Source organism: Tauraco erythrolophus, chromosome 3 (genome assembly GCF_009769465.1).
Source record: "Tauraco erythrolophus isolate bTauEry1 chromosome 3, bTauEry1.pri, whole genome shotgun sequence".
Lineage (NCBI taxonomy): Eukaryota > Metazoa > Chordata > Aves > Musophagiformes > Musophagidae > Tauraco > Tauraco erythrolophus.
The window spans coordinates 70,088,824-70,102,705 of NC_141467.1; positions in this window are offsets into that span (position 1 = coordinate 70,088,824).

Below are 13,882 nucleotides of genomic sequence, written 5' to 3' on the forward strand. Positions count from 1 at the left end.
CTTTGATGGTCAGTTAACTGCAATTGCAAACAAAATTGCAGGCAAAATAATTTGCCTGAAGGGTTAAAATATTTGGAACACATCCATTGAGATGACTCTTTAAAACTGAACAAGATGTATTATACTTGTTCCTCTGAAAAATTTCCTTCATTTCTGTTAGCCAGAACTGTTTTGTACTATTAGGGTAAGACAACATTGTTCAGTTTGTGATATAACATATATTACTGCAATTCCCTCTCAGCTGATGTAGGGTTTGAAATAAAGCCTCTGTCTTCTCTCTAGTGTATTGACATTGACAGTGATCCATCACTTTTGTACATTTTGAAGAACTTGTAAAGTTGTAAAACATTTTTAAGGTGAAATTTTCTGATTTGAGGTTCTCTTTCTGTTCTCAACATCTGTTGAAATACAGATTGCAGTTCTTAACATACGTTGAGAGAGATCATATCTTCCTAACTTCAGTGTTTCTTCTCAGTCTTAAATATCTCTTGAGAGTGAAAGTAGAAGAGCAGCCAATAACATTTATTTTATAGAGGTACAAATTAAGTTAACATTTCAGCTAGCCTTGGAGCTGCGTTAGAACATTTTGAGATCACGAATGGTGCCTATGGCTTTCGCTTTCTCCATGAGTACAAGATGAGCAAGTGGTGTCTCTCAGCAGGTCACAGCATCATTGATTCTTTAACTTCTGCATCAGCAATTATCAGGGTTTTTTTCCTAGCATTCAGGAAATACTTGTTCTAATTTTTATTTCAGAAGAGAAAAGATGTTTTGTAACACATAACAAGTGCATAAGAGTAGCTCATTAAAGGGTTATGACTGTTGTAATGAAGGAAATTCAAGAAGTAGCCCCAGGTAAAAATGGAAGCTGTTGTTACATATGGATTAAACTACTTGATTTTCAGACTTGCTTAGGTAGACTAGATGTGCCCTTCCATCTTTCTTTACATCATTGTGTTTAACACGTGCAGTGCTGGCTATTAAAAGCCTAGGGTTTCGCAGTCAGTAGAAGTGCCTGACTTCAGAGGCCAAAAATCCCAACAGGAGGATGACTGAAATAAATGTGGCAGCTTTTCAGTGCTGAGAGAAACTATTCCTGTATATAGCTTGTAAAATGACCCTAGATTAGGGTCATTATGCAGTATAAAAGAGTTATTAGCAAATTAATAAAAAGAACACACAACACACACACTAACCATGCATAGAGGCCAAATGAAACCCTGGTGTAATCAGCAGAACTTAATTGATTTCGTATGAGCTGTTCCTACCTCCGCTTTAGTTGAACTTTATCATTTATGCGAGTGCTTAAAATAATTTTGAGAAATCACTCTGATTAGCACTATATCAAAACGTCTGATAAAACAATGGCTTTGTTTTTCTATATTAGAGGATTTTAACATCAGAATTGATTCTGTTTTATGAATTTGAACTTTGATCAAGAAAGGAATGACATTTTCTTACCAAAAGATCAGCATTGTTGTATACAGCTGGAAAAAAACATTCAGAAAGGCATCAAAGAATAATACTGTGCTCTGTCTCTTGTTAATACAGAATGTGGAATTCCAATTTGCATTTGCATCACTTGGCAAACCTGCTGTAAAAACAAACTCAACACCACCATTCCCCTTTTTTAAAATATTTTGTCTAGTTGTATTACCAGAGATCTTTGTCAGAGATCTTTGCTTGAGGTCAAAGAGGCCATTGTATTGCCTGTATTCATAAAAGTGTAAATAATCTAACAGGACATAGAAGATTGACACGAGTTGAAGGTGTCTCCTTTAGTCTTGGCCAGTTTTTCCCAAATTGAAGGCAGATGTGTTTAGGGGAAAACTACTGATGACAGGAGTGATCTCAAAATGAAGCATTAAAAGTTACCCTTCCAGTTACAACATTTTTAATTCAAGTGATAAAAATAATTGAAATGCATCTCTCTTCAAATCTTTTAGCCCCAAGGAATAAGTGCTACAAAATTAGTTGTAACAAATGAACAATAAAAAATACACCTTAGCCCAAGTCCAAGATTTGAATTCAGGATCAAGCTTGATAAAACTATTGCCATCATTTCTGTTCAGTAGCAGGAAGTGCCTTTTACCCATCCCGTCTGCCTCATAAGGCACGGTTTTCCAAGAGTCCTTCCAGTCAGTGGCTCACTGACAACTAAAAAGTGCCGTTTATCCTTCTTGCCTAATGAATGTTCACATCAGTCATAGAATCATAGAATGGTTTGGGTTGGAAGTGACTTAAAGACCATCTAGTTCCAACCCCTCTGCCACGAGCAGAGACACTTCCACTGGATCAGGTTGCCCAAAGCCTCATCCAACCTGACCTTGAATGTTTCCCAGGATGGGGCATCCACAACTTCTCCGGGCAACCTGTTCCACTGCCTCGCTGCCCTCAGAGTGAAGAATTTTTCCTTAGATCTAATAAAAATCTACCCTTTTGCAGTTTAAAGCCATTATCCTTTGTCCTATTGCTACATGTCCTTGTAAAACATCCCTCTCCAGCTTTCCTGTGGGCCCCCTTTAGGTACTGGAAGGCTGCTACCTGGAACCTCCTCTTTTCTAGACTAAAGAACCTCAACTCTCTCAGCCTGTCTTCATAGCAGAGGTGTTCCAGCCCTCAGATCATCTTTGAGGCCCTCCTCTGGACTTGCTCCAACAGCTCCATGTCCTTCTTGTGTTGGGGACCCCAGAGCTGAATGCAGTATTCCAGGTGGGGTCTCACGAGAGCAGAGGAGAGGAGCAGAATCCCCTCCCTCGACCTGCTGGCCATGCTCCTTTTGATGCAGCCCAGGATACGGCTGGCTTTCTGGGCTGCCAGTGCACATTGCCGGCTCGTGTTGAGCTTCTCATCCACCAGCACTTCCAAGTCGTTTTCCTCAGGGCTGCTCTCAATCCATTCTCCACCCAGCCTGTACTTGTGCCTAGGATTGCCCTGATGTGGCAAACTTTCTAAGAGCCAGTGAGTCCCACATGCCTTGCCTAAAACGGAGCTAGTGCACTGCAGTTTTCCAAGTTGATCACAGGACAGAGCTTCATTTCTTCTATCAATTTAATGAGAAACATAGAAACAGATGTGAAAGTTCTTTAACATAAAAGGACTTTCAGTTCAAATGCAGCATGACACGTTGCTTGCTGGTTACATGGTGTACTTTTCACCTCTTTGTTGAAAATAAGGGCTTTTACATACTGTTTAAGAAAACATTTTGTGAACCACATTTGGACTATGGGCGGCATGTTTCAGTTTATATAGAAAATATGAAACAAATTAAAGAAGTTGATTTACCCAAGATCCAAAGTAGCTGGGGCTTCTGCACTGAAAATGTCAACAGTCAGGAACAAATTCATGTAAGGTAAAAATTCCAGAGGTAACCAACATCAAATGTATGTCTGTTGCTAATGGCTTTCTCTTTCTCTCCATGTCAATATGGGTTGAACTTGCTTGAAATGCTTATAACAGCATTTCTTAACAGAAGACAACATATAATCATAATCAGGAAAAGGAGAACGAGAATCATGTTTCTTCTCATGTAAATCTAATAGCTTGCTGAATATTGTATTTTTCACTTCACAATGACTGTTGAACTGTAGGGAAGCAGATGAAACAAAAGGGGAAAAATGCATAGAGCCTCAGTTGCAGAGAGGTATCCTTCACATATCTACAAAGGGGTTTCCTCATCCGAAAGGCCTATGAGTGCCTATCGTATCCTTATGCAAGAATGACTGAAGCAGGGACAATATCATCTCAGAAGTGGACAAAAAACCAAAAACTTTTTTGATTACTAATCCTTCCTTGAAAGAAGGAAGAATGAGAAAAAATTCCCAATTCTCATGAATCTGTTCTTTATCACAGGGTATAGTGTACTTTGTAAAATACATGTTCACATTTCTCACCATCTTTGTTGCATGCACACCAGGCTAAACTATAGTCACAGGACTCAAATAAAACCTGCGGAGTTGCTTTTTCCTCTATAAAAGTGTCTTTTAGATGGCAGTTTCACAGAATATAATTATAGCTGGATAAGTAGTCTGTGTTTTCTTACTGACAACTACTAAATGGGAGTAGTGTTTTAAATTCAGACTGGTTCAAATGAATGTTTTTTAATGTCATTTGACTACTTTGCCTATGGACAAAGCTAAACTATTCCACATTGTGAACAAATCATTTTACTCAGACTAAAACATAGCACTGAAAGCATAGCATAGCAGGCTCTTCAAAAGTTTTGGGAACCAAAGCATGAAATCATGAGAGAAATCAGAGTAACTTGACCTAAGCACAAAGAGAGTTAACAAGTTCTTCCTAAAATGGGAAGAAGCCTTCTGTAGATAGAGGTTTCTTTCCCCTGGGTTCTAGTGTCATATATCATAGGGTTGAGATGAAGTTCAAAGTCAGACAAAGTCAATATCTTTGACCTTCTCTTAGCAAAACAAACACTAATGGTGAGTGTCAGTAACAGCTCTAGCAATTAATGTTTTTCTTAAAGGGTAAAGTCGAGTCAGGGACCCTGCTCTCCCTTCCTGAGGGTGAGTTTGTTCCACTGCAGGAAGACTGCACTTCAAGTCAGCTCAGAAACGGAAGGATGTCAATGTATAAGTGTAGTGAAAGCAGCTCCATGGACATGGAAGGCGAAGAAGGAAGGATTTGGGTCACAACAGTTTTGTAGTTACTGAACACTTAAGCGAAGTTCCTGCCTTATGACCATACATTCTGAAGGCGGAGAATCTTCCAAGAAGCTATCATGACACACTGATTCCCAGTCTATCTTTTCTTTGCCATGTGCTTAAACAAATATTGATTCATTGTGAAGTTTTTTCCGAGTTTGTACAAAAGTTTAACGTTGACTTTTTTGTAGAATTTCTACTATGGTATCTGTCCTTTTGGCTTATCACTTCCAACTTTAATCAGTTTTACTTGCATTTAACCACACTTTTTGTTCCCTGTCTTCCTGAATTTCTTATTACAAACCTGTCAGATCTTCTGAAACAATTCTAAGCCTTGTCTTTCTAGGATTTTTATTTACCTTTATATTTAGTAAGTAGGAAACGTCTTCCTCACAAATGACTAAATTTTACCTGTGTTCCAGGATTTGGGATTTTTTTCAACCTTTTTTTTATAAAAAGAAATTCATATATGACAGTGATCGGTGCTGTGCGTTTCACTTACAATGAATAAAGGCTTCATCAAATGGCTGTTCCAATCTCAAGAGTTATCTATCTCTGCGATAATTCTTGACTGTTGCAGAATTGGTTGCTGCTTCGTTCAGTTCTGTCCAGTATTGAAAATGCTGTCTTCATATTTAGAGTATTTGTAATCATATTTCTTTACAGTTGCAGCTTAGACTTCTCCAAAATAAAACCTCTGTCCAAAAGCAGGACACAGTTTAGGGTTATACTTGCTTCCATATTATATGCAGTCTTTGTTGTTTCTTGAAAGGTTATTTCCTGCTTTACTTTGGTTTTGTCTTACCGTCTTTCTGAAGCTGTCACTTTTGACTTGATGCTGGATATTCCCGTGGGGTTATGCTTTACAAGTCCAGTCTACAGCAGCATTGTCTTGTTTTCTTCCAAGAAATTGATCTGGCTTTTTTCTGCAATCATAGAATAACTTAAGTTGGCAGGAGTCTCAAAGCAGGGTCAGCTCTGAGCTCAGACCAGGTTGCTTAGGGCTTTGTCTAGCTGGGTCTTAAAAATCCCCAGGAACAGGGATTGTTCAGACTCGCTGAGCAACCTGTTCTACTGCTGGACTATCCAAATGACAGAAAAGCTTCTTGATACCTTCTGACTGAATTTCTTTCAATTTATATCCATTTTCTCTTTTTCTTCCTCTGTGCACCACTATGAAGATATTGGCTCCATCTGCTCAGTTACCTCCTCATAGGTTCTGCCAGACTGCTATCAGGTCTCTCCCAAAGCAATCTCTCCTCTAGGTTGAACAAGGCCTACTCTCAGCCTCTTCTCAGGGCAAATGCTCCAGCCCCTGATCATCTTGGTGACCCTCTGCTGAAGTCACTCCAGCTTATTGGTGTCTTTCTTATATTGAGTGGGGATGTGTGTATGGAAACTGGATGCACTACAGTATTCTGGATGCTATCTAAAAACTGCAAAGTGAAGGTGAATAATTGCTTCTCTTCATACATCCCAGGAAGATGTCAGCCTTTGATGTGAGGACATTCTACTGGCTCATATTCATTTTGTCTACCAAAACCTCAGTCCATTTCTGCAGAGCTGCTCCCTTCCAGTATCTCAGTAGGCCCAGCTTGTATCAAGTGTTTCTTCTCAGCTGAATGATTTGGCACTCGTCCTTGCCTGTCTATCATTTTGCCAACCTTCTCCATTTCTAATCAGCCAAACGTAGTAGGGCTTCCCTCCTTCTGTGGAGTTCTCTGTTCTTCCTCTGCTGGGTCTCTGCCATCTTCCCAGATACTGTGTAGTCTGCTCTTTGTCCCACATCTCCTTAATGTGACCTGACTCCTCAACCGGCACATGACTCCTGCAAGTGAGGACACAGCCTCTCGCCACATCAGCCCGAGGGCCAGGACTTGTATGACCACATCCTGCCTCCAGAGCTCTGCCTGGGTCAAGGCGTCTGCAGTGCCAGAGGTCACAGCTCCAGGTAGGGCTGGGGACAGTGCCCTAGGGTCGTTACCAGTGACACACTGTCTTCAGTTACCAGCCTCCCTCCACTCTCCCAGCTGCACAGATTTCTCCTCTGGGAGCCGCAGTCAGGACATGACAGCTATGTGGGTCTTTTCCTAGCATTAGTTGGCTGCTCAGCATTCCCCAATCAGGAGGCAGATGAAGATAAAAGATGTATGCAGCTTTTGGCCATAAGTAGCTGACAGAGTATTTAGAAACTGCTAGATTTGGCAGAAGTGTGCAGTAGGTACCCTTTCCCAGCACCATCACTCACATCATTTCTAGAAGACTTCCTAGAAGCCTCCAAAGATATTAAAAGAAGATGTCAGAAGATCTAGAAGAAGAGCCTGGAAACTACTGTGCAAACTATTGTGTCTGTTAGCTTCATTTTGACATATTTTAGTAGTTATAATTTATATTAAAGTCACATTCTCCTAGCAATCTCATCCTCTATTGTGGGTCTCTGATTCTTATTATAATTGAGTCTTGAATTGGGGATTCCATTAAACCTCAAAATTACATGTTTAACTCAACATGTCTTAAATCTGTTGTAAATGTTTGAAAAGTTTCATCCTCTATTTGAGTTTTCACAGGAAACTGTTATCTTTTAAAAGGCTCTTTCTCTCTAGAAGTTCTGTTTTCCTGAAATATCGGTAGTACAGTCTGATAACTGCCTTATGTAATTTCACTTTTCTGGAATAATAAATGATCCTCATACCACTGGGCTAACAGTGTGTGTGTATATATATATATACTTTTTTACTACTCCATATATATACTTTCTTACTACTCCTGCTTATCTTTTTTTTTTAAATTTTATTTTTAAGTTGATTTATTCATCCTTATGGAAAGAAATTCATGCCTAAGTTTTCTGCTGCATTTCTGGGGAATTTTTACTGCATCAAAATGTTTAGGTTATTAGCTATTAGGCATTTAGTAACTCACCGCTTCATCTTTCATGTTTTGAGAAACTATTTCTTCCTCCATTTCCTTAGATGGTGGTCTGTGGGAAACTTGTGTCAGAATGTCTTCCTTATAATGCTGAGCAAGTCAGTAACATAAAAATAAAAAGGTTGTGAAGGTGAGAAAGAGAGAGATCTAAGCAGATCTCTATCACAAGAAAAAAATGCTTAAAAATTGCAATACTCACACCATACTATATTCTATCCCGGGCCTTAAGAGGTTATCAGTTTAGTACAAACAGATGAGACAGAAGAAAGATGGGAAGGCATTTAGAGACAGATTTAGACATTTGCCTGAAGTTTTAAGCAGGAAGCTACATTGCCCAGAGTCACAAAGAAGGTCAGGAACTCATCCAGAAATCGATGTTACATTTTCTGCTTCCAATACAGTGAACTGGTCATTACACCATATTGCATTCAAAATAAATATTTAGGAACTTTTTCAGATTTAAATTTAATTTCCTTAAGCAAAGTTTATTTGGGCTTATTCAGGTCAAACATGATTTACAAGGTTCTTTTGCTCACGGAAGTTGCATATGAAGGAAGATGAATCCTCTAAAGGCCAGGAAAAATACTGCAGAGTATACACACCCATTCTTCAAAGCTGGTGCCAAGTTGCTACCTATCTTTCCATTAAAAAAAGAAATGTTAAAAGTATTGAAAATGACACAATGCTAGAATCAGAACCTGATTTGCAGTTGACAGATGTTGAACACCCACTCAAATATTATTCTTTTTTACTTCAGTATTCTTTAAAGTTCTAAAAAGGATGCTTCAGTCCAGCAGAAAAGAAACGTGGACTTCTGCACTTGCAATGAGAAATGTTGCCTTTTTTAGTATGAGTATACTCCACATTTTTCAACTACATTTTCAATTATAAAGATGCTTGAAGCATCAGATAAAGGGACTACATTATCAAGGAGCTATGAGAGAATACAGAAAAACGCTTAAGTTTGGTCATGATGAGTCCACAAGATAAGCACTGCAGACACTACACTAATGGTTAGGGAGCTTTTGTTTTATAATTTATCTATCCAAAGAAGTTAAGCACCGATGCATTCATGTTTTCATTAAGCTGGTTATGATAAGATTCCTAAAAGAACACCACAGCGATGTCCAGAGTAGTGAAACATGACACAATAACCAAAAGAAATTCTGGAAAATGTATGCTTAATATGACAAGCACATTTAGCTTAGTAAATTCTTAACCCTTCTACTTCTCTTCTCTGTGGCCAGTGGTTTCTGCTGATGTATTAGTGAGAAGAATACTGATTTTATCTATGCCTCAAAGTGTGCTAATTACTTCATTTCTAAGAAATGTTATATTATGCCTGGCACAGCTCTTTAGTATCCACTCTACTCAGCAGTAATTTCTTGGCAAACCAAAGTTCTTGCTACATGTCATTAGTATTTCCTCTCATTATAAATAATTGTTCCTCATTTTCTACTAATTCTTTTCTAGGCTGTTAATATATTTCCAGCAACAATAGGCAAACCTGAGCAAATTGTTTCATGAGCCTTCCATATGCCAATTTTGATACTGTTTCCACCCAGTCCTCCACTGGCTCCACAGTATATTGAGAATATTAATGCTTGTGCTTGATGGAAATTAAATTCTAAATTTGGAAATTCAGGAAAAATGTTTAATACTGAGAATATGGTTGTCCATATTGTATTTGTTCTATCTTGTTTGTTTAAAGCTTTGATTTCTGGGTGGAATTTGGATCTAGTACATGTTGATATATTGGATAGGATTCAGTTCAAGATGAAGACACCAGAAGTAGTGTCTATATACGAACCGAGTGCTTAAGCCCACAGTGTAGCCAACAAAGACATGGTTTAATACAGCCAATGATGTTGAAAGAGTTATTCAAGCAACCAGGGTGGGTGTCTGATGAACCTGAGATGTCATCATCTGGTCACCTGCACTTCAAAAAGGCACACATCTTCTTAAGTCCCATGTTGTATCTGTGAAGCAGACGTCTCAAATGTTTAGTCATCTTAAATGAAACTAGAAGTCTATGTCTGGGCAATAGAAATCTGCCTGGGTAAGATGAAATTGTTTCTAGGCTCCACTGTTCCTCAGCTGCCGATATTTTTTCACAAGCTTAGATAGTTCTTTGGACACTTATAGTTAGTCGCTATAATCTTAAACTAAAAAGTACCACTATGGGCCTGATGGGTTTGTGATTTCAGACCATCGATGACACTGCTGTAGTTGATGACATTTCTGTGACCATGCTGCCAGAAGGAGGCAGATATTGTCAAAGCATTCTTGAATGAAGAATTAGTGTCTTATTCTCGCTTCACTCTGTGCTAAAAAGTCTATCCTCTTTTTCTTTTTTTTTTTTTTTTGTCCTTGAGATACAGTATGGAACTTATCTTCTTTCCCAGGATGATCCAGAGGCAGAAGTAGATCTGTAGTCTAGGACTTGGCAGAGCTCGGGTCAAGGTACTGCTCTTTACATGATTCTTGAGTAACTATAGGTATGCTACTCAGCTTTTCAATGCTTCATTGTCTCTGTATGATGGCTGTCAGAATGATGAAGTATCAAAAATACAAGGTAGAAATTTGAATATGAGACTTTATGATCTTTACTATGCCTAGACATACAGAACAGGAAAAAATATGCACTTTGGGTTCTAATTATATGAATTAATTGTCTGGCATTAAAGTTACAATATCAAAAGTATCTGAAATCCCAAGCAGGTATTTCTAAAGCAGTTAGAAGTAAAATAAATTATACTAAATGTTTCAAGCTTAACTGTCTAATGTTAGCAATCAGCATAAACTTAATTTGGTGTAAATACACTATTTAAAATTATAACAATTCAGCTTCTATACAGTCATAATTCATTTACTAAAATAAATATCAGTCAAAATGATAAAAGTTCATGCTTCTTTGTTGAGTAATGGATGATTAAAAGATGAGAATTTATATTTTTTTATCCAAGGAATACACTGCAGAAGAACCATGAGTGTTGTTAGTCATCACTTTTATTGTGCAATGAAGATAAAGATGGTGTATTTCATAAACTGATATCCTGTTCTCTTTGAACCACACCTCTGTACAGTCTATCTCCCAGAGAAAACCTAGATCTTATGCTAATATATTGTATTGCTATTTCTGCTTTGTTCCTATGTATAAACACTCTTTCTGTGAAAAAGTATTTCCTAGTCAAACCTTAAAATCTAGTGCGTTTCCTAGAATTGAGAGAGCCTTTCAGAAGATAAACTGAGTTATTTTTCTTTCTTAGTTTCTTCTACATTCTTTCTCATTCTTGACTGTATAACTTTCTTCATTTGTAACTCTTGTCGACATTAAGTACAAGAATTATCCTTTTTTTTTTTTTTCCCCAGGCTGCCCAGTAACTGTGTTGTGGTTGTCTCGGCTGGCACATTCTGTTCTTAATTAGGTTTACAGATATTTTGACTCATTCCATGGTCTCACTAATGTCTCTCTCTGGCCTGTAATTGTCTTTTGTCACTGGTCTGATTGTTCTCTCTTTGGCTTTTCTGAGTGGGCTGAAGAGTCGGGAAATAGTTCTTTTTGTGTATATTGTAGATGGTTCCATCCACTTCTCATTTTTCTCCTTATGAGCTTGCAGACATCTTTGATTATTATTTTCTTCATTCTTCCTCATTTTATCCATTCCTCTCCTTGCCGTGAACCTTCATGAAGACTTTAGTGTGGCTTCATTGGTCTTGCTTGCTAATTTTCACTACATGTCAGGTGATTGACTCATTTCTGTCAGAAGAAAACTGAATGCACACATGCATGTGATTGTCTAAGGTATCTTAGTTGTCAAGCCTGAGTTACTATTACTCCTTCACTATTTGCCACTGCTTCTTATTTGAGAAATTATCAGTACAACAGGCTTGAGTCAAGGCACTCTCATGCCCTAAGGCCTTTCATGTTCACAATATACTTTTTGCTATTGTGCTTGTTAGTATTGCTCACAACATTTTTTTTCTACATTTAGATGAGTAGTTACAATAACAGCCTGTTAGACATGGAAACAAATAATTAGGCAAAGATCACAAGCAATGGAAATAAAAGAAATCATATAAGCCATTCTGTTCTTAGGGAAGTACAGTTCAATTTTACAGCTGTGAACGTTATGTCTATTTTACAACATTTACTTTTATATCCTGGCTGTTTTGCGTAGAGTTCTATGTCATAATAGCCTCCAAGTACTGCCACAGGGTGAGTATGAGGAAATAATTACAGCAATCCAAAATGTGACTAACTAGTAAAATCTACCCTCTGAACTTCCTGAGATCTTAAGCTGATGTCTTCCCTTTGATAACTTATTGCAGCTCAGATGAAATCAAAGGACCTGCGGCAATTCAAAGGAGCTGAGAATTCTTCCCGTTGTATTCAAACAATGGGAGGAGAGCTCTCATTAAGATAAACAAACGTGCTTCATTTCAGAAGAAAGAAAATTGAATGAAACAAATCATCCAACATCTAGTCCTGCAAAGACAAATGATGTGTTAAAGTTTCTTGTATAATCATGTAAAGGAAGACCTGCAGCTGCATTGTGAGCAGCAGTTTTGGACAGGCTAGGTACACATAGAGTAATATAACTAGTGATGATACCTTATACTTACTTAACACCTTTCATCACAAACTACGTTACCAAACATTAGTTATTTGAGCCTTACAACATGTCTGTAAAAGACTATTATACCGTTGCAGAGATTGCACACAAAGATTAAATGGCTTGGGTTAGGCCACCCAGCGAGTGAGCAGCAGAGCCAAAAGGAGAGCGTGAGCGTTGGCTTCCAGCCCCGTGCTCCAACTACTGGACTTCACTTCCTCAATACTGAATTCCCATATCGCTTCTCTAATAGAGCTACTGCAACTTTTGAGCAACGGGTAAGTTTTGATGTAATATCAAACCACTTGTACGTCTCTCTCCTCGCTCCTTTGCGACATCGCAAAATACCATAATTACATTTTTAAGGGTCGCATTTTAGGCGTTGCCCCAGGTCGCCAAGCCTTGACAGGGGATTAGCCTGGCAGCGTGTTGCCCCCATGCCCTGTCCTCAGGACATGACCGCTGGCTCTGCTGGCCTTCCTCATGGCCTCAGCGTTATGCCCTTAGTTCTGCTGCCTGAGCGGCCGGACCTTCCTCTGCCTAAATAATTCCAGCTATACATCAGTTAATGTGAAACAGATGTCTCCCAGGCACCGGCGAAAGCCTTCGGTCCTGCCGCTCCCGCAGTTTCTCACGGCAGGCGTTCAGGCGACCGACACCCGCCAGCCACAACCTGCCTTGGGTTTTGCCCTGCGTGCCCGTGCCCCTGCGGGCGAGCAGGCGAGGACGGAAGGCGGAGGGCGAGCGAGGCGGACGTCTGACCGCTGAGCAGGGAGGAGCCGCATCCGCCGCGCTCGGTGATGAATGGAGCGGAGGCTGCTCGCCCGCTCTGCCTCTCGCCTGCCCTCCCGCTGCCAGGCACGGCTCGGGGGGAGCCCCCCGCCTCGCCGGGGCCGGATCGGGCTGGGCAGGGACGGGAGCGGGGGATACGATCTGTTTCCTGCGGCTGGGGCAGCAGCGGTTTGCAAACTCTGCGCTTCGCGCTGCTCCTCGGGTGCTCGAAGAGCGGCGCGGGATAACGTTTGCCGAGCCAGCGTGATGCTCGTGAAACGAGGGGGAAAAAACCTAAACAGGGAGAAAAAAGGGTAGGAAGTAGCGGAAAAGAAAAAAAAAAGAGAGAGAGAGAGAGAGTCTTGCAAGTTGCCTCTTTGTGCTATAGGAACCGGGGGTGTGACCGAATAGCCAAACCACCTCCGCTCCAGGGATGCCACCCAATCGCTGCCTGTGTGCTTGGGAGAGCTCCTCCCCCCTCGTTTTGGCTCGGCAGAGACCTTTACAGAAACTGCCTGTTCTGGGTCATGCAGACTGTAACATATAAAAGCTGTTAGCAGCTCCTGGGGCCAGGAGCTTCAAAACCAGCAGAGTTTTGTTCTTTGGGGGTTTGTAATAAGAGACACTCCTTCACAAAGGTTCATATCCTCATATAGGAGAGTGCTATATATACTGGGAGAACAATAGACTGTATTCTTTATTTTTTTTTTCTTGGTATTATCCAGAGGTAAGCCATTCAGCTCAATAAGTTCTGTTTTGCATGCAGTTTTATCAATGTTCATCACGTTTTGCTGAAGTTAAGATTTGAATGCTGTTTCTGAGATGTCCTGCTTTCATGTTTATGTGTTGTCTTTTGCCTACTAGTTTATCTGTGCCACTTTGTGTCAAAATAATCCATGCATATAGGAT